At 43.9% G+C, this 17,187-nt stretch overlaps 4 non-coding genes across 4 annotated transcripts; 3 read left to right on the forward strand and 1 right to left on the reverse strand.

The window, feature by feature from the left end:
• The first annotated feature begins 3,675 nt into the window (after nucleotides 1-3,675).
• Trnac-gca (transfer RNA cysteine (anticodon GCA)) lies at nucleotides 3,676-3,747 on the forward strand. Its single transcript has one exon. It is a non-coding gene; the product is annotated as a tRNA-Cys (tRNA).
• A 2,082-nt stretch (nucleotides 3,748-5,829) lies between these two features.
• Nucleotides 5,830-5,901, reverse strand: Trnac-gca (transfer RNA cysteine (anticodon GCA)). The gene has a single exon. It is a non-coding gene; the product is annotated as a tRNA-Cys (tRNA).
• A 4,083-nt stretch (nucleotides 5,902-9,984) lies between these two features.
• On the forward strand, nucleotides 9,985-10,056 carry Trnac-gca (transfer RNA cysteine (anticodon GCA)). Its single transcript has one exon. It is a non-coding gene; the product is annotated as a tRNA-Cys (tRNA).
• A 912-nt stretch (nucleotides 10,057-10,968) lies between these two features.
• Trnac-gca (transfer RNA cysteine (anticodon GCA)) lies at nucleotides 10,969-11,040 on the forward strand. The gene has a single exon. It is a non-coding gene; the product is annotated as a tRNA-Cys (tRNA).
• The last annotated feature ends 6,147 nt before the right edge of the window (nucleotides 11,041-17,187 follow it).

The raw sequence follows: 17,187 nt of genomic DNA on the forward strand, positions 1-17,187 counted from the left end.
GGAAAAGATTATTAAGGAAAAAAAAACAGAGCACTGCTCCGAATTCTTTTCTTATTGCTCCTGTCACTCAAAGGGAGCCACTCTCCAAAGGTTTCCCTGTCTCTTCTAGTCTTTCCTGTGCACTTATGTAAAATGCATACAGCATGGCATGTCTGATTTAATCAGGTCTAGACAACAGTAACTAACTGACTTGTAGAAGAGGATTATAATTTTCATGCATCTTCCATTCTCACTTTCCCATTACATTCATGTCCCAACCTTTAGTTGGATGACCTTCTATGTTTTTATCATGATGACTTGTCAACACTGTGTATGGTGGATGTGCGTCATTCTAAACAGGACAAAGACATTGGGTAGAACTTCTGATTTTCCTGAAGTTAATGTTAGTCTTATGTTTAAACTGTGTCATATCCTTTAAATATTTACATTTTCCACAAACCTTGAGTTCTCCATGAAATATTTTTCAGAATAATATTCCATGCATGGAAATATTTCTACTGTCTAATGAACATTTCAACTTTCTGTTTTCCAGGAGTGACCTGGGCTCCTGATCCTTGTGTTCTGGTTGTCCCCAAAGGCCTGCTGCATGATCAAGTCTCTGTGACTTCCTTCACCATGACATTCTTCTTTTCTACCATCTCTTCTGTGTGGAAGTGTCTTTTTCCAAGATTTTGAGTTCTTGGATGTTTCTTAACAAAATGACACTCCTTCTTTTGGGAGATGAACCCCTCCTGTAAGAGCAGAATTTAAGTAAAATTTCTAGCCTTTGTATCCTTGATAAGGCATACCATTCTTCCCATTATACTGATAATCAGGACACTTAGAGATTTTTCATAAAATAAAGTGGTGGTTTGAATGAGAACAGCCCCCATAGTTTAACATATTTGAATGTAATCACCAGTTGGTGGACTGTTTAGGAAGGATTAGGAGGTGTGGCCTTGTTGGAGGAGATGTGTCACTGGGAGGGGACGTTGTAGTTTCAAAATCCCCTTATCAGGTCAGTCTTATTCTCTGCGTCCTGCTTGTGGATCAGATGTAAACTGTCAATTAGGGCTCTAGTGCCATGCTTGTCTTCCTGCACCATGCTTCCCACCACGGACTAACTCTGCAATACTGTAAGTAAGCTCCTAAATCAATGCTTTCTTTATAAGTTGCCTTGATCATAGTGTGTCTTCATGGCACAAGAATAGTATATTAACTATATATGTAACACTATAGTAACATAGTAACAGATACTAAATGAGAAGTTGATACCAGGGCCTGGATTATTGCTATGACCAACCTGACCATTCTGCTTGTTGGGGGAATATGGAAGATGTTGAGACTTTGGATTAGAAAGACAGTTGAATGCTGTAAGTATGACTTACTGGGTCTTACTAATAGGAGCTTGGAAAACAGTAATGTTCACAGCAATGTGGTTGTGTAGTTTCAGCTCAAATGAGGCAGTGTGGGAGATTTGTCCCCAACAGCATGGGCATGGGTGATCCGGCCCTAGCCCTTGCCTGAACAGAGCAGGAGAGCTGGCCCTTATCATGTGAGCACGAGAGAGCTGTCCCAGCTCCTCACTGATGCCACTTTTGGGAGAACTGGCCCTACCCCCTCAACAAACACTAGGTGGTATAGATTCAGGATAGCTGGTCCTGCTCTCACTTGGCGATAGTGAGAAAACTGGCCTAGGTGGTGAGGTGCAGGTGAGGCAGGGACATGGGAGAGCTGGCCCAGATGGCATTTGAGTAGGAGAGCTTGCCCTACCCCTTGTCTGGGGCAGCATGGGAGAACTGGCCCCACCCCTTGCCAGCTGATACATGCATGCAGGAGAGCTGGCTCCTCCACTCCCCTGGGCAGAGCGGAGGAGCCAGCCCAAAGGTATTGGAGCAAGAGGGCTGGCCCCAGCCTTCACCTGAGTAGAGTGGAAGAGCTGGCTCTGGTGGCATGGGAGTGGGAGAACCAGTCCCACCCCTCACCTGGAGCATGGCTGGTGTGGGAGAGCTGGCCGCACCCCTTGACCGGGCAGAGGAGGAGAGCTGACACTGGTGGCTTGGGTGCAGGGTGCAGGAGAGCTGACCCATGTAGGCAGAGTTATTCTGTCCTGACTGTATGCTCCCAAATAACTGCAGCCACTTCCCAAAATACTGACTCAGAGACTTAATATAAATTATAAATGCTTGCCCGATAGCTCAGGCTTGTTACTAGCTAACTCTTACATTTAAATTAACCCATATTTCTTATCTATGTTTTGCCACATGGCTCTTGGCTTGTTACCTCATTTTCTACATGTCCTGCTTCCTTGGTGGCTGGCTGGCATCTCCTCAGACTCTGACCGTCCTTTTCCCATTATTTTCCTAGTTTGATTGTCCAACCTATAATTCCTGCCTGGCTACTAGCCAATCAGCATTTCATACAACCAATTCCAGTGACAAATCTTTACACTGTACAGAAGGATTATTCTACAGCAGAGCCAGATTACATTGGTATGGGAAAGATGGTCCTATCTCTTGCCCAAGTGGTACAGGGGTGCTGGCCCCAGAGTCATGGGTTTGGGAGAGTGGGAGTGCTGGCAGGCTGACCAACTCAATTACCATCCAGGCCCAGATTCAAGGCTTTGAGTTGGCTGACAACAACATCTTCCCCATCTAGGAGCTGCCAGAGCACAGGAAGGAGCTGGCCCTGCAGATCCATAGCTTCAGGATCCCTACAACTCAGAGAAACAGCAGGTTATGTAAGAGTCTCTACAAGGGTCCAGTATTGACATTGTAGCAGAAGCCAGAGGGCTTGAACTAGCCTCATGACTTATTGCAATGAACTTTGCAAGTAAAGTGTTTAGGCTGTTTGGACAAAAGGGTAGACTGTGCAACATATTGCAACTTCCAATACCACTATGAAAAACGAATATGGAGATTCCAGAAAGACAGGGGAGCAGAATGGTACGCCCACAGAATGCTGTGCTTGATCAAGGAGCAGGTTGTTGACCAGAGGGATCCACTATATGGTTTGTTTGGTTTTTTGTTTTGGTTTCTCTTCCGTTTCTTTCATTTCTAATTTTTATTTATCTTTTACTTACTTTTGGGGTGGAGTCTACAAGGTTGGAAGGTGATTATGGAAGGAATGGAAAATGAGTGGGATTGGGGTACTTGGTGTGAAATACCAAAGATATATTTAAAATTGGTATAAAAATATTTTTATTAATTCTTTGGGAATTTCATACAATGTATTATGATCTAATTCACTTTCAACTCATTCTTTTAACTCCTACTCACAGATCTATCCCACCTTCACACCCCCAGCTTTGTGTTCTCCTATTTGTGCTATCCACAAACTTCTGGGTGTGGGGCCATCCACTGGAATATCACTGACATACCACGAGTCACACCTTTAGAGAAAACTATTTTCCCTCCCCAAAAGCTATGAATTGCTTAACATTCAACCCTTGAGTTTGGCTCTTATAGGAGGGTGTGGAGGATGAGCTGAATGCAGACTTCCAACATCAGTGCTTCTGTCTCAGCTGTGAACAAGGACAGGAGGGTGCTGGTCATGAGGAGGAGGCACACAGGTGTGCAGTTGGCTCAGGACTGGGCCTCACAGGAGAAAGCAGATGACAGCAGAGTACTAGCAAGTACATGTGAGGAAGTGAACATACAGGTTCAGAGCTGTATATCAGACATATGTAAAGCAGAAGGGGGCATAGCTCAGGGGTAGAGCATTTGACTGCAGATCAAGAGGTCCCTGGTTCAAATCCGGGTGCCCCCTTCCTAGTTTCTCTTTTAGATACAAGAGACCAAATCTGAAGTATTGGTGAACACAGAGCTGAATAATGCACTGTGTTCCCTGTGCTCTGTATTCTGCTCAGGCCTGGTCCCTGCTCTCTTCTCTGAGAGAAGCTAGTACAGGACTCAGTGTGAGAACCATCCAGGTCACACTCATGTTGTGACACACTCTGGCCTCCAAGGCTCTGTATGGCTCAGTCAGTGCAGGAAGTCAGCATAATGGAGTCCTATGAAGATGAGAGCAGGATTCTCCCTCTGGCACCTTTCCATAGACAATGCATCAGGAAGTCACTCCTGACCCCCAGAAGGGACACTCCTTACATGCGGTTTCCTATGCTTTGGCTCCTGCTACTTCTGAGGAAAGACTTGAATCCATGAATTTGTCTCCTATTTAGACTAAGACTCTGAGGAAAAGGGGAATGGCTGACCTCACTTTGTGTCCTCAGCATGGCTGATTGTGACCAGAACATAGGCAGCTCCGTGAGTGTTTGTTGAGTGAATGATGGAGGGAAGTAAAGGGCACCCTCCTGATATCTTTGAGTACAGATAAAGTTCTCTTGGGCAAAAGGTTTGGGCCACTGAAAACTCAGAATCATCAGAGAATTTACTAGGTAGCACCTTAACTAAATCAGTCTTAACAGGGGAATCCAAGCCACACAGGCAAGGGTGTATGAAACTAGAAGATAGAGTCTACAAGGTTGGAAGGTGAATATGGAAGGAATAGAAAATGAGTGGGATTGGGGTGCATGGTGTGAAATAGTTAAATACTCTTCCCTCTGAGAACTGATTTTCTCCTGAGTAGTCAAGCCCTTCTTATAGAATCAGTGGCAAAAGCAGCCTGTCACAAATCGCGCACACAGTCATCACTTTACTCTGAAATATCCTCCAGCTCTGTAAGTTCAACTATATGTTTTTATGCCTCTTGGGTCATCATGACAGCCATTCCACCCATGCTCAAGCATTCCCTCACCATCTTTCCAGCAGCGAGCACACTGCAGGGCCTGTGCTTTCGAATCAAACAAGAAAACCCAGTGGACATTTGGGTGACATCCTAATGCTGCCAGACTTACAAAAGGAAAAATTCACCTTCTTAATCAGACAGCACTCCTCTGCTGGCATCTCTTCAACACCTGACAGTAGTGAGTTAGTGACTAAAAAGTTCAGAAACCTCTGCTGATGTCCTGCACCTCCTAGAGTCTTTGCCCACAGGTAGTGTTTGTGCATGCTAGCACAGCCTCAGATTCTGACCCTCCCCCACCCCATCTCAGCCTGCCAGTAGAGTCTTGGAATGCAGAATGCAGTCCATCACTCAATGGGCAGCTTTGGACCACACTGAGACCAATACTCATTAGGAGGGGACACTGGAGGAAGGTATGTTCTAGCCTCATTTCTGCTGTTGTGATAAAATGCCCAGGCAAGAGGCAAGTGAGGGAAAGGGTTGGTGTTAGCTCTCAATTTCAGGACACAGTCCCTTATTTCAGGGAAGTCAAGGCAGCAGGGACTTAAAGCTGTTAGTCACATCACATCTACCATTAACAGCAGAGAAAAATAGGTGCACGCATGCTTGTTAGTGCTGAGCACACTTTCTACACTCACACAATCCAGGATCCCTGCCTAGGGAACAGTGCTGTGTCTTCATATGAATCCCATGACTTAATCATCAAGACAATCCCCAACATCAAGGAACACAGGCCAACCTGATCTTGACACTGTGTTCTTCATTGAGACTTTATTTCCATGTGATTATACATAGTGTCAAATTGACTATTAAAACTTACTGTCCCAGTGAGGTTGAAGGAAAGAATACAGATGGGGGAAAACAAGAAGGTAGAGAGGACTCAGCAAAGGTCAGAGGTCAGCTGTGTGCATAATACTAATGCAATTTGTGGGTTCCAGCATTTGGGCCAGTGGGTGATTATAGTGTCACTGAGAATGGAACCCACAGAAGTAAATGAGGATAGAAACATTGCTTCTAGAAACTTCAGCTAATGAAGACTTTCTACCTTCGTGAGTGGCCTCCCTAAGATGAACCTGGTAAGTCAGTAACCAGAATCCAGCATAAATAAGGGGGCACCTGGATTTGAACCAGGGACCTCTTGATCTGCAGTCAAATGCTCTACCCCTGAGCTATACCCCCACTGGTACCAATGTACCCAGTTAATTAATTTCATCTGTGTGGCAATATAGTTTGACTATAAAGGTAAATTACAGATCCTCTCTCAGACCTACTCTCCAGAAGCAGCCAGACCTGACTGGTGAGATGCCTTCCTCAGCTCTGCAGCTTTCCAGGCCCATCCTTGATCAGCACCATCAGTCAAAGAAAAGAGAAGAAAAGGAGGAAATGCAGACCCTGAGACCATTTCACATTGCTGTCCTGAGTTAGCTCCTGAGCTGGCCAAGTGCCTTCCACCTGGGCCCCCAGACACTCCTCTCCTCCTTCCCTAAAGACAGAATGGCTGCCTCTAAGAGCCTCTCACAGTGCCCTAGCCTGCCCTATCAGCAGCAACACTGCAGGATCCCTCTCTCCTGGTACAGCAGCTGAGCCAGGCTTTAGCCTTTGAGGATGAAGCAAGTGAGCAGTGGGCTCTGGAAGGGCAAGAAGATCATGTTGGAAATGTCCACCCTCCACAGACAGCCTGGTTCTGTGGTTTGTCTGTTAGGGGAGATTAGTTTGTGTTATATGATCTGAGACTGCCAATAGAATTAGAATTTGGTTGGAGGGCAGAGTCCACACTAAGTTGGCCAGAGTGGATCCTAGAGTTTTCTGGCTACAGTGAAGACACTCCTCCAACCAGACCACACCTTCTCCAACAAGGCCATACCTACTCATAGTGCCATTCCTTTTGGTGGCATTTTCTTTCAAACCACCACATTCCACTCTCTGCCCCCCCCCACAGACTTGTAGCAATATATTAATGCAAAAAATGCATTTAGTCCAATTTCCAAAGTCTCCACAGTCTATCACAGTTTCAACAATGTTTAAAAGTCCAAAGTTCAAAGTCTCTTCTGAGATTTATGCATTCTCCCAACTGTAATCCCTTATAAAATCAGAATAAAAAAAATCATGTACTTTCACAATGGCACAGGATATACATTACTGTTCCAAAACATAGGCAAAGGAAAATACCAAGGAAATACTGGACCAAAGCAAGACCCAAAACCAACTGGGTTAACTTCAAACTCTGTATCTCCATGTCTGATATCAAAATGCTCTTCAGATCTCCAACTCCTTTCAGCTTTGTTGACTGTAATACACTTCTTTTTCTTGGGCTGGTTCCACTCCCTGTTAGCAGCTTTCCTCAGAAGTAATGCCACAGCTCTGGCATCTCCAACTTCACAGGGTCTACAAGACAATCTAGGCTTCAACTTCACAGCTTCATGCAATGGCCTTTCTAGACTTGATTCAGGGACACCTCTGACACATGCCTGGCTTCAGTGGCTATGCTTAGTCATGGAGGAAGTTCCCATAAGGCTTTTCTTCTTTTTAAAAAATTTATTTATCTAATTAACATTCTTTTCATTTATTTTAGACACCGACCAGTTTTCCCTTCTTTGTCTCCTCCTGTTCCCTCTCCCCCACTCCCTTCTACCCTGCTCCCCATGCACTCCTCCTCCATCTCCATTCAGGAAGGTGCAGGGCTCCTATGGGCTTGAACAAAGCCTGACAAGTCAAGCTGAGGTAGGACTGAGCTCCTCCCCCTGCATAAAGACTGGGCGAGGTAATCCAGCATGGGGAACTGGTTCCCAAAGCCTGTTCCTAAAGCCAGAACCATGTGGAGGAAGCTGCCAAGTTCTGCTGCTTGCTGTGGATAGAACATGGCCCCCTCAGTCAGTTACCAGCTTTCTGTTTTCCATGGTTTCCTTCACTGCTTAAGTTTGGTTGTCCTTGAACTTGCTCTGTAGACCAGGCTGGCCTCAGACTCAGAGATCTGCCTGCTACTGTCTTGAGAGTGCTGGAATTAAAGGCATGCACCACCATACCCAGCTCTAAGCTTTTCTTTAATTCCTTTTCACAGGTTTTAAACTTAGCTAGGTGGGACCTTGCACTGAGGTCACCATACCCTTTATTCCATCTCTAATTATGTTTATCTCCTTGAACACAGGATTTAGCTCTATTCCACTTCCTGGTGCCCCTTTTCTCAATCTGTACTTTTTTATTTTTATTTGCTCAGCTTACTCTTTTTCATTATAAATCTTCATCAGAGTTAACATTAATAACCACACAACAAAGTCTATACTAGGCTGTTTTGAGATTTCCTCTGCTAACAGAATTAATCCAAAACTCTTCACTTTAGCCTCAGGCAGACTCTTTGGACAAGGGCAAAAAAGCAGCCACATTCATCACCAAAATATGACAAGACCAGTCTCTAGGCCACATATTAATATTCTTCTCTTCTGAAACCTCTTGAGTCAGGCCCCCACAGTTCAAATAAATCTTAGGATCACTGTCTTTCTCCTACTAGTCTGGCAGTGCTTAAAGCATTCCACTGCTTTCCAAACACAAATGCCCAAAGTCCATAATACTCCAAACAAAAACATTGTCTAGCCTATCACAGCAATACCCCACTCCTGATACCAACTTCTGTTTTAGTTAGGGTTTCTACTGTTGCGAAGAGACACCATGACCACAGAAACTCTTATAAAGGGAAACATTTAATTGGAGTAGCTCAGTTAGAGTTCAGAGGTTCAGTCCATTATCATCATGCTGTGACACAGTGGTGTGCAGGCAAACATGGTGCTAGAGAGGTAGCTGAAAGTTCTTACGTCTTGACTCACAGGCAACAGGAAGTGGTCTGTCTCACTGGGTATGGGCTGAACACATATGAGACCTCAAAGTCCAACTCTACAGTGAGAGACTTCCTCCAACAAGACCACACCTACTCCAACAAGGCTACACCTCCTAATAGTGGCATTCCCTTTAGGGGCAATTTTCTTTCAAACCACTACAGGTATCTTCCCAAAGGATTCTCCATCTGAGAAGAGATATACTTGCTCATCCATTTTCATTGCTGCTCTGTTCATACTAGTCAGAAGTTTGGAACAGCCTCTTTAGATGTCTATCAACTGATAAATGGATAATGAAAATGTGGTACTTTAATGCAATGGAATATTATTCAGTATTTAAGAAAAATATAGTTTTGAAAAATCTCAGGAAAGTGGATGGAAATAGAAACAATTATCCTGAGTGAGGTTCAAAGAACTGAAAAGGCAAATATAGCATGTCTTCACTTATATGTGGATGTAAGCTTTCAATAATTTGATCAGTAGATTACAACCCAAATAACCACAGGGCTAGGTACCAGTTAAGAGACCAAAAGGGAGGAAAGGATCTTTAAAAGAATGGAAAATAGAATACAGTCTTAAAGAGATAAAAGGGAAATTGGAATAACAAGATGTAGACAGGGAGGAGGATGAGAGATAAGGGAAGGAAGGAACATGGGGAGGGACACTAACACTGGTCCGAGAAACTATAGAGAGACCAGCTACTTTAGAAGCTTCCTAAAATATATACCTTTATGAAAGGAATTTAAATACAAGGAAGTAAAACCTCCAGAGCCAGGAATGGGTTATATCTTGTTCAATTAGTGGCCAAAGGGGTCCCATGGAACCCCCTGCAAAAAACATTACCAGATATTCCCAAGACTATTATTGGTTGCTTTCTACAACCTGATGGTACAGACCTCTTGCTGAGGACAAATCATATTTCTTTACATCATTTTCATTAATTTTTGAGAATTTCATATAATCTAATTGATCATATTCACCTTCAAATCCTGCTTTAAAGCTTCTAATAGATCCTTTCAACATTTATACCCCCAATTGGTCTCCTCCAATTTGTGCTACGCACATGTGTCTGGGCATGGGGCCATTTACAGGAACATCAGCGATTTACCAGGAGCAATACTCTTAGAGGAAACTATTATCCCTCCCCAGAAACTACAAATTCCAGAAACTACAAATTGCTAAACACCCAAGCCTTGAGCTTGGCTTCTCCAGGTGGGTGTGGAGGATGAGCTGAATGCAGGTTTCCAGGCATCAGTGCTTCTTCTCAGCTGTGAACTAGGACAGGAGGGTGCTGGTCATGAGGAGGAGGCACACAGGTGTGCAGTTGGCTCACGACTGGGCCTCACAGGAGAAAGCAGATGATAGCAGAGTACTAACACGTCAGGGAGTGAACACACAGGTTCAGAGATGTATATCAGATATATGTAAAGCAGAAGGGGGCATAGCTCAGGGGTAGAGCATTTGACTGCAGATCAAGAGGTCCCTGGTTCAAATCCAGGTGCCCCCTTCCTAGTGTCTCTTTTAGATACAAGAGACTAAATATGAAGTATTGGTGAACACAGAGCCGACTAATATACTGTGTTCCCTGTGCTCTGTATTCTACTCAGGCCTGGTCCCTGCTCTCTTCTCTGTGAGAAGCTAGTACAGGACTCAGTGTGAGACCCATCCAGGTCACACTTACATTGTGACACATGCTGGCCTCCAAGGTTCTGTATGGCTCAGTCAGTGCAGGAAGTCAGCATAATGGAGTCCTATGAAAATGAGAGCAGATTCTCCCTCTGGCAACTTTCCATAGTCAATGAATCAGGAAGTCACTCCTGACCCCCAGAAGGGACACTCCTTACATGCTGTTTCCCCATAGCCTGTGCTTTGGCTCCTGCTACTTCTGAGGAAAGACTTGGATCCATGAATTTGTCTCCTATTTAGACTAAGACTCTGAGGAAAAGGGGAATGGCTGACCTCACTTTGTGTCCTCAGCATGGCTGATAGTGACCAGAACATAGGAAGCTCCATGGGTGTTTATTGAGTGAATAAATAATGGAGGGAAGTAAAGGGCACCCTCCTGATACCTTTGAGTACAGATAAAGTTCTCTTGTGCAAAAGGTTTGAACCACTGAAAATCCAGAACCATCAGCTCTTGTCTTGGCCACTTAAGGAAAATTGAGTGTAAACTTAAGGAAAACACCACAGTCAAGTGTCCTTTTCAGGACCAAAGCTGATGTCTTTAGCACACATGAGAGAAAGGACATTGAGATGGCCTGACTAAGGTTGGAGAGAAGAGTGGAGGGCAGACTTTAATAGAAAAATATTGCCAGGTCAAGATCATTAGGAGGAATCAGTTGATCGTGAACACGTAGGAAGCCTGGGTGTGGTGCCAAGGTTGAAGAGATGCTAATGAGAGGTTACCTTACCTATAAGTGGGGGTATAGCTCAGGGGTAGAGCATTTGACTGCAGATCAAGAGGTCCCTGGTTCAAATCCAGGTGCCCCCTTGCTTAAATTTGATTTTGGTTATTAATTCACCATATGCACCTTGAGGAGGACCTCAGTGAAGCTAAGAGGTCTCCATTAGTTGAGGTTTATTGAATAAACTCCAGAGCCTCCCACTCTGGGTAGCATAATACAGAATAATTTGGTGCCCTATGAGAAGATGACTTAGCCTCTTAACAGAACTCTCACCCAAGGGCTCAAACACTCATGACTCTGAATCCACACTCTACCCCCCATTACCACGATGACCAGAAACAGAAAATGATGGAAGGACAAATACAAGAAAATTTACCATCAAGGGAGATATGGACTTCTATCAGATTTGGTAAGTACTCAGCACAATGGATGAAAAGTGAACTCACTAGCAAATGTCAAAGAAATCTAAGACCAAAGGGAAGATCTTAAAAACCTGGGCTACAAGGAGCAGGTGGGGCTTACAGGACAAGAAATCACCATGGCAGTAACCTCTCAACGGCACTCCTTGACACTAGGAGACAATAAGAAACATGGTTGGCAGAGCTCCAGCACACCTCTGACCAACAACTCAAAGGGAGGTATCCATGCCTGGAACTGGATGTTTTATTTGGTCATCTATAGCTTCTCAGATGAGCATAATCCCCTGTGTGGGGCAATTCCAATTAAACTCTGGTGTCCCAGAGGCCCCAGGACAATACAGGCTATTACCATTGCTCTGAGTCACTCACCAGAACTTAGTGACAAAACCCTATTGCTGAAGACACCACACAAACTAGTCACAGCACATGGGGGACCAAGTGGTACTGACCAGGAAGCTTCCTCTCTGTTGGCTAGCTTTGGTCCAGCTGGAAAATGCTTTGCAAAGTCATCAACAGTCTTACCCAGCTGTGGGCTCTGTGAACTGCAATAGTGACCTGCAAGGCAATTTATTGGGGTAACCACTCCCTCTCTGTGTGATTCAAGGCCTGCTCCACAGAAGGAAATAGATGTTTACTATGGCAAATCTAAGAACACGTGGCAGGTAGGGAAAGGTAGGCCAGATGCAAATGTCCTTGATCCTCACTTGAGAACCCCTAAATCAGATTCTCTAGAAACAGGACCTGAGGATGACCTTGGTGTCAAAGACATTATGGGGATGATTCAGACTCCTAAGTTGTTTATAGCTATTAATTCTATATAACTACTTCAATTCTATAGATCGAAAATATTGGATAAATCATGCCCAAACACAATAAACCGCATAATGACCAAGCCGTATCAGAGTTCACATTTGTGATGCAGGGCCTATTGTGTCAGCCTTCTGGAGCAGGGATGGAGCAGCCTCCATTGTCTCTCTTCTTCCTCCCTCTTGGTCTCCATTTGCTGAATCCCTTGATGTATTAGAAGAATATAAACCCTGAAGAACTGATTGAGTCCTCAGAACTGTGGTGAAGTGAGAACCAGAGAGTCTATAGTCTCAGGAGCAGACATGGACACTGGTGTGCTGAGCAGAGGACAGCGCTGAGTGGGGGTTGCCTGACATGTAGGCAATGGCTCTGCCAGTGATTTTTGCCCTTGTACCTGTGTAGACTCTCCTCATTACTATATCCCTGCACTGCCTCAGCCAAGGACGTAATATGCTCTTCTCATCTCTAGTGCCCTAGGGAACCAGACTCACCACTAATGAAAAGTATTGAAGAGAGATGGGGGCACTGTAGACTCCCAACACTGGTGATGGTGATGGTGATGGTGATGGTGATGGTGATGGTGATGGTGATGGTGATGGTGATGGTGATGATGATGATGATGTGTGTGTCTGTCTGTCTGTCTGTCTGCTGTGTACGTTTCTACATGAGGGCACGTGTGTTATGGAGCATGTGACGAGGTCAGAGGAAAGCCTGAGGTGTCACACCTCACCTTCAGTTTTATTTGAAGCAGAGTCCCTCTAGTGTTGAAATTGGGATGCACAATTCAGGCTAATAGACCATGACCTTCAAGAAAGAATCTCCTGCCCCAGGCTCCCATCTTTCCTTAGGAGTGCTTAGATTTCATACATGTGCCTCCACATCAGGCTTTTTCATATGGGTTATATGATTATGGCATATATCCAAACTGAGATTCTCATGCTTGTCCAGCAAGTGATAAAGCCTCCTGGGCCATCTCACTAGACAGCATTGTGATAATCTGATTATTGTTTTATGCAATCTTAGTCACTTGTCAGAAATAACTGAGGCCGCTGCACAGTGCTGGTGTCTCCTGTGTCTTCAGCAAAGACTGGAAGCTGTGGAGCTGTCCGTGGTAAGCCTTGGCATACCAGAGCTCTCAAGCTCTGCTGCCCATACACATGGCACTGTAGCAAATGCTGTCTCTAAACAATTCAAATCTTTGGTGAGAACTCTCTTTTGTGGAGTGAAACTTAAATGCTGAAGTATGGCTGTCACAGCAGAGATCCTGACCAGTTAGAAGAGGTGCCAGTCAACAGCCACCACTGGATGCCCACACCAGGCCAACATGCAGCCTAGAATCCAGGAGACTGTGTGCTTCACCCCACAGCCTGGGATCCCCAATCCCCAGCTCTGAAGAATCAACTGGAGTTCTCCAGTGTAGGCAGAAGACAGCACACTCCTGACCCCCTATGTTTAGAGTCATTTCCCACTGCCCACTTGCTGTGCCGGCTTCCACAGATGGTTCGAGAACCAGATACTGGTTTTCTACTGAAACCACCATGGACTAGGATTAGAGAGCTCATTCTGTTTTGTAAATATAAATGAAGACTTGGGGACTTGAAAATGTGGGACCCAAGGTACACACTCAGCCAGCTGGCAGACACCTTACACTGCTCAGCAAGCAGATGGGTGGTGACACATCCCTGCCCTCTGTGGGGTGAATCCTAAACATCTGAGTCTTCTCCCTACACTCTGTGAGAAGTAGAGGGGACCCTGGTAGGCTACAGTGACCAGGATGAGGGAGAAGGTCGTCTTTGTTCTGGTTTCTGAGGCTACAAGTAGAGTCACTTTGTCACATATCCCTGGGGACTTCTAATCCTTGGATAGAGGATTTGTAGGCTGAGAAGAAAACAGAAACTATCCCCCTGCAACACCAGTGAAAACTAGAGACACAAGCCTACCCTGCACCGATTGGGAACAGGTAAGTCCCCATTTCTGGACTGGGCAGACCAGGTCCCTAGTCCCTAGGCCCCCGGAGGGCACTTTCTGTGCTCCTCCCCCAAGCCATTGGAGTCCCAGGGACCAGCCAGCTGCCTCTTCCTCCAAGCTTCCCCAGCTGTTTCTTGCCAAGAAAACAGCCCCTGTGACACCAGTGAAAACCAGAGACATAAGCCCAAACTGCACTGATTGGGAAAAGAAAACAGATCCCACCCTGCACTAATTGGGAATAGCTGCTCCCTCAGGCAGAGCCCACTGGTGCCCATTGGACTAAGATCTGCTCCCTGAGACACAAATCTATCAGCACTGATTGGACCAAGGACCCAGATTAGGCCAAGAGCTCCCATTAGTATCAATCAGACCAAAAGAGGCTCCCTCAGACACAGACATCACTTGCACAAAGTGGAGGAAGAGATGGGTAGACACCAGTGCAAAAATACAGTCAACAATATAAAGACCAACATGGTACCATCAGAACCTAGTGGTGCTACAGCAGCAAGACCTGAACATCCCAAAGCAGAAGAAGCAGAAGAAATAGACCTTAAAATTGACTTTAACAAGATGATAAAGGCCTTTAAAGAGGAAATGAAAACCACCCTTAAAGAATCGAAAAGACAAAAAAAATTGAAAGAAATCAATAAATCCCTTAAAGAAAGTCAAGAAAAAGCAATTGAACAGGTGAATGAAACAGTCCAAGATATGAAAACTGAAATACAGGCAATAAAGAAGACACAAATGTAGCTGAAGTTTTCCTGTGTCCCGGCATGCCGGCAGTTGGGACAAATCTCTCCCACTTTCATTCCCCCAAGTAATCACTCAGAGACTTATTTATAAACTGTATGGCTGTGGCAGGCTTCTTGCTATCTGTTCTTATATCTTAAATTAACCCATTTCTATAAATCCATACCTTGCCATGTGGCTCGTGGCTTACTGGTATCTTACATCATGCTTCTCCTCATGGCATCTGGCAGCATCTTGCTGCCTCAGCCTTTCACCTCCCAGAATTCTCCTCTCTCTTTATCCCACCTACACTATACTTCCTGCCTGGCTACTGACCAATCAGCGTTTTACTTATCAATCAATCAGAGCAATACATTCACAGCATCTGCAGCACAGAAACTGAGGGAAGACTGGAAATGGAAAATCTGAGTAAATGAATAGCAACTACAGATGCAAGCATAACCAACAGAATGCAAGAGATGGAAGGAGAATCTCTGGCGTTGAAGATACAGTAGAGGAAATAGATTCATCAGTCAAAGAAAACACTAAAGTCAAAAAAGTCATAACACAAAATGTCCAGGAAATCTGGGACACCATGAAAAGACCAAACCTAAGAATAATAGGGATAGAAGAAGGAGGAGAATGCCAACTCAAAGGCACAGAAAATATATTCAACAAAATCATAAAAGAAAACTTTCCCAACTTAAAGAAGGAAATGCCTATGAAGGTACAAGAAGCTTACAGAACACCAAATAGACTGGACTTTTTTAAAAAAAAAAGGCCCCTTGACACATAATAATCAAACTACAAAACATAAAGAATAAAGAAAAAATATTAAGAGCTGCAAAGGAAAAAGGCCAAGAAACATATAAAGGCAGACCCATCAGAATAACACCTGACTTCTCAATGGAGCCTATGAAAGCCAGAAGGTCCTGGACAGACATTATGCAGACACTAAGAGACCAAGGATGCCAACCCAGACTATTATATCCAGAAAAACTCTCAATCACCACAGATGGAGTAATCAAAATATTTCATGATAAAACCAGATTTAAACAATACCTATCCACAAATCCAGCCCTACAGGAAGCACTAGAAGGAAAAAATCCAACCTAAGGAAGTTAGGTACACCCATGAAAATATAGGCAATAGATAATCCCACACCAACAAATACCAAAGAAGAGAAACACACAACACTACTAACAAAAAATAACAAGAATTAACAATCACTGGTCATTAATATCCATTAATATCCATGATCTCAATTGGACTATAAAAAGACACAGGCTGACAGAATGGATTAAAAAAAAAACCAGGATCCATTCTTCTGCTGCATACAAGAAACACACCTCAACTTTGAAGACAAATACTACCTCAGAATAAAAGGCTGGGAAAAAGACTTTCCAATCAAATGGACTTAAGAAGCAAGCTGGTGACTTCAAACTAAAATAAATAAAAAGAGATTGGGAAGGACATTACATACTTATCACAGGGAAAATCCACCAAGATGAAGTCTCAATTCTGAACATTTATGCCCCAAATACAAGGACACCCACATTTGTAAAAGAAACATTACTAAAGCTTAAATCGTACATCAAACCCCACACACTATAGTGGGAGATTTCAACACACCACTCTCCCCACTGGATAGATCTCCCAGAGTGAAACTTAACAAAGAAATAAGGGACCAAACAGAAGTTATGACTCAAATGGACTTAATAGATATTCCACCTACAGAACATTCCACCCTAACACAAAAGAATATACCTCCTTCTCAGCACACCAATGGAACCTTATCTAAAATCAATCACATGCTCAGTCACAAAGTAAATCTCAACAGATACAATGAAATTGGAATAACCTCCTGTATTTTATTGGACCACCATGGCTTAGCTAGATTTCAACAACAACAAAATTTACAGAAAGCCTACAATCTCATGGAACTGAACAATGACCAAATGAATCACCAATGGGTCAAGGAAGAAATAAAGAAAGAAATTAAAGATTTCCTAGAATTCAATGAAAATGAAAGTACAACATACCCAAACTTATCAGACACTATGAAAGCAGTGCTAAGAAGAAAATTCATAGCACTAAATACCCACATAAAGAAGTCTCACACTAGTGACTTAACAGCACACCTGAAAGCTCTAGAACAAAAAGAAGCAAACTCACCCAGGAGGAATCAATGCCAGGAAATAATCAAATTGAGGGCTGAAATCAATGAAATAAAAACAAAGAGAACAATACAAAGAATCAATAAAACAAAGAGTTGGTTCTTTGAAGAAAAATCAACAAGAGAGACAAACC

This window comes from Peromyscus californicus, unplaced genomic scaffold (assembly GCF_007827085.1).
Source record: "Peromyscus californicus insignis strain IS unplaced genomic scaffold, ASM782708v3 Scaffold_6__1_contigs__length_162567912, whole genome shotgun sequence".
NCBI classification, from domain to species: Eukaryota; Metazoa; Chordata; class Mammalia; order Rodentia; family Cricetidae; genus Peromyscus; species Peromyscus californicus.